This window comes from Piliocolobus tephrosceles, chromosome 3 (assembly GCF_002776525.5).
Source record: "Piliocolobus tephrosceles isolate RC106 chromosome 3, ASM277652v3, whole genome shotgun sequence".
Lineage (NCBI taxonomy): Eukaryota > Metazoa > Chordata > Mammalia > Primates > Cercopithecidae > Piliocolobus > Piliocolobus tephrosceles.
The window spans coordinates 145,931,771-145,935,749 of record NC_045436.1 but is presented as its reverse complement, the minus strand read 5'-3'; the positions used below and the strand labels follow the sequence as shown (position 1 = coordinate 145,935,749).

The 3,979-nt window shown below is 44.0% G+C and overlaps 1 long non-coding RNA gene across 1 annotated transcript in view; it reads right to left on the bottom strand.

The window, feature by feature from the left end:
* The window catches only part of LOC116418751, a 9,446-nt gene extending 6,159 nt beyond the window's left edge, over positions 1 to 3,287 (bottom strand). The window contains exons 1-3 of the long non-coding RNA XR_004228890.1: positions 3,238 to 3,287; positions 2,877 to 3,125; positions 2,338 to 2,740 (exon numbers count right to left, since the gene is read on the bottom strand). This is a non-coding gene — a long non-coding RNA (uncharacterized LOC116418751). The remainder of the gene's footprint in view (positions 1 to 2,337; positions 2,741 to 2,876; positions 3,126 to 3,237) is intronic.
* Positions 3,288 to 3,979: the final 692 nt, after the last annotated feature.

Below are 3,979 nucleotides of genomic sequence, written 5' to 3'. Positions count from 1 at the left end.
AAACAGCAGAGTTGAACACAGAGCCTGAATTTCTGCATGACAGTATCATCTAAGGTGAAAGGGGCTACTGCTTAAAATGGGGCTCTCACTGTTTGCTCTGTGCTTCACTGCCCACAAAAGATACACATATATCCTTACACCTGGCAGGAATCACGGCTTTATATTCCTGTTTAGTCCTTTGTGCAGAATGCTAGCTGTTCCCCAATATTGCATTCTCTTCTTCCATATTAATGTTCCAGATGGACACATGATGGTCCACCTAGGATTACAATTCCAGCTTCCCTTGCAGCTAGGTGTGGGCCAGTGACTAAGTTCTGGCCAAGGAGGTGATTGTGGAATTGATGCTTGGAATTTCCAGACTGCCTTTAATGGAAAGCAGGATGTCTTCTCTTGCTCCAGTTCTTCTTCCTGCCTGCTGGAGTGTGGATGGAATAGTGGGAGGTGGGGCAGCCATGTGTTATCACAAGATGGAAGCTGTGTATGGAGCATAGCAGAGCAAAAAGACAGGAAGAAACTGCATCCCTAACATCATGGAATCACACAGCAGGTCTGGAAGGCTTATGCTCACACTCTTACATAAGAAAAACAAACTTCCATTTTTATGTCTCATTTTTACAGCAGCCTCAGTTATATCTTAAAGAAAACATCTCATTTGTAAGGGGGCCTGTGGCCCCTGGCTTAGACTAAGGAACTCTGGAACTGTGCAGGCAGCATCAAATCAAATTTCACCGAGAACCAAGATGAGCCATAATCCTTTGGTAAAAGCAATATTGGAAAACCCTTTCTATGTCTCAGAGGCTCTGTTTGCAGGTGGCACATTGCATGTAGCTGTGAACCGGTTTATACAAATGGCTCCTTAGGGACCGCTGTTTCCCACCGCTGCAGGTCTCAAGTTCACAGACTACTGCACTATATTCTCACTTCTTTTTCGTCTCCACTTTGTCTTTAAAGGCCACATTTGAGCAGGCAGCCCTCCCACCTTTTCTCAGCAGTGCCATCTGAGTAGAAGCAAAGTAGAAACTTCTTGGTTGGTACTGTTCCGGTTTCCAAGGGACCAACGGAGGCTTCCTGGTGCTAAGCGTGAAACCATTGAGGATCTTGACAGTTTCGATCTGAGCCCACCCTGCAGTATTACATGAGGGCAAGACGCTATTACTTCCCCAGAGGCAGGTGCCAAAAATGACATGTTATTGTGTTCCTTAGAATGATGAATGAAAGTATTGAATGAAATCTGGGTAATAATAATACCCAACTATTTGGTGTAGCCTGTGACAACGAATCTTCCCAGCCAGGACTCTTTTGGGAAATAGAAGCGGGAAAAAAAAGAGTTGCTATTTACTGAGCACTTAAGGTGCTGCAAGTCTTAGGTACATTTTCTCATTTAGTTAGCTCAAAAATCCTGTGATTTAGTATTATAACACTTCTTTTTTTAAAAGCAGAAATGCTAAGAAAAGTTAAGGAACTCAACAAAGCTTGCATTTGCTAGGAAGTAAAAAGCCAGAATTTTGATTTAAATCTAATGACCTATGTTTATTCCATATTACGTAGCATCTTGGATGCTCTACTGTTGGCCTGCTCAGGAGAAGGAGGCAAATGAGATCATGGTCAAAACTACTGGGGAAGCCAGGTGTGGTGGCTCACGCCTGTAATCCCAGCACTTTGGGAGGCCGAGGAAGGAGAATCACTTGAGTCCAGGAGGTCGAGACTGCAGTGAACTATGACTGCACCACTGCACTCCAGTCTGGGTGACAGAGTGAGACCCTGTCTTGAACAAATAAGCAAAAACTACCAGGATTGAAAATATCTGAGTGGGGAGGACAGTTTGTAACGGAGGCAAGCTAGCAAGAAAAGAACGTTGGGGAGGGGTTCTATACCTGCATCAGATCATCTGAGGGCCCACAGTGCAGCTCTGTGGGCTCTGAGGGATTGTGCAAGAGGCAGCTGGCAGATATGCATGGGGTGAGCTGATCTGGCAAAAAGACGAGATAAATCTGAAAAATACATTTTACAGTGCTCTTTACACTGAAGAATCTTGCAGAGTAACTGGTAGATACGATAAGGGATAGAGAAGGAATTACTGCTTAAAAGCTAGCCAGACACTGGCATTCAGGTTTCTGCACATTTAAATGGGTGTGCTTTTCCCATCCCTGGCAAATTATTTTGTTTTCCCCTACGTCCTCAGGTTCTTCTTTTACATAAATGGCCTCTATGTCCATTCGCACTGTTCTGCAACATCAAAGGAGAAAATAATTCCCAAATCAACGTTCGGGGCTGCTGAATGTCACCAAACATCAAGTGAAACTAGATCAACTTGCATTTTTATTTATTATCTCTTACCTTTTGCATCTTCAGAAAGGCAGTTTATCTTTATTTTCATTTAGCGGTAAAATATTTTCTAATAGCATCAGTGAAATCCTGTTGAAAGTCAATGGCCAGCTTTTTAGACATAAGACAAACAGGAGTTCTGTTGGACACAAAGTGACTGCTAACAGATCTTTTAATATATTTCTTTCTCTCTCAGCCATTGATTGGTGTCTGACAGCTGCGAACACTGTCTCTGCTGGGTTGATTAGAAATGGAGGAGTTGTCTAAGATGCGGCTGTTTGAACTTCAGTGGTGGAAGGTTGGGCAGATGGCCCCCAGGTGTGTGCATTCAGACTGCAGCAGGAGTGACGCTCTCTCCCCGTGGTCCATCAAGCTCTATCTACAAGACGAGTCTCAGGCGACTGAGTACCATCCACTAGACAGAAGCAGGGAGGGATGTAAAATAGAAATGTTGACAAGGCAAAGAGAATGATGTCCCCAGGCCATTGTGGTTCTACAGACTTACATTTGTGTATGAGTTACAGCAGGATGAAGTTGGAGATGAGGCTTACTGAGTTACAGGGATGGCGGTGGTTCCAGAAAGGACAGGGACATGTGGTTTCTGGAAGGCATCTTGGAGATTTCATCATACATAAGCCATCCAGAGCTGGTACGTGGGCTGCATGATGTTAGGCACTTGTTTTCTTCCTGTCTTTTTACTCTACTGTTCTCGAAACAGAACTTCTCCCTGTGATGTCCAATGGTAGTTAGGGAACAATGGTGCTAATAGGATGCTTTGTTAATGAGAACAGGGATGCCTGCTAGATATGGGGTTAGAAAGGAAAACAAAGAAATGTGATGAGGTCCTAGTGTAGTTGGCAGCTGGCAAATTCATTACATCATCAAGTTCTCTGACTTAAGTATTTCGCCTACCTTGCGCTGATTAAAACGAAAATGTAGCCCTCAGCACCACAGAAAACAATTCTCCATGGCTGTGACCATGGGGTGCCTGGGAGGAAGTGAAACTAATCTGGCAAAGACTCTTCCTGTCTGTCCATTCTTCTGTGTGGCCCTCGGGTAGAAGTAAGGATTTATACATGTTGGGCTAGATGCAAGAGAAAAAGGGGAAACATGTCTGAAGGAGGACTTTGGGGTCAGGAATAGTTCAAAGTTTAGCAATTTTCTTTTGCTTTAGGAATCGCTCTTTGACCGCTCTCTCTTTTTTTTAAGTCAAGTTTCCAAGCAGAAAAAGCAATATTTGCCAAGTGCTACAATTCACTTTAAGCTGATTGGGCTCTGAACGTGAAGGCCCTTTTTAATCTCACAATTATTTAAAAACAGTAGTAATAAGTAGGGTGTTTTGGCACTAATTTACAGGTTCCTCCTTTGTTGCTATGATGACTCCTTGAGACCGGAATTGTTATCCTCTTACAGACGGGGGATTTGAAGCTCAGAGAGAAGTGGCTTGACCAAGAGCCCACAGTGGGTGAACGGCAGAGTCTAGGGTTTTCTCTTCCTATCACACCTGTCACTATGGTGCCCAGGGATGAGCAGTCACTTCAGATAAACGTCAAGGTTTCTGTTACCAGCTGTCGCCTGGGCCCAGTGTGATTAGCCTACTTTGCTCAGCTTCCTGTAGGTGTGTTGTGATACTCTGCAGAAACTTTATTTCCTC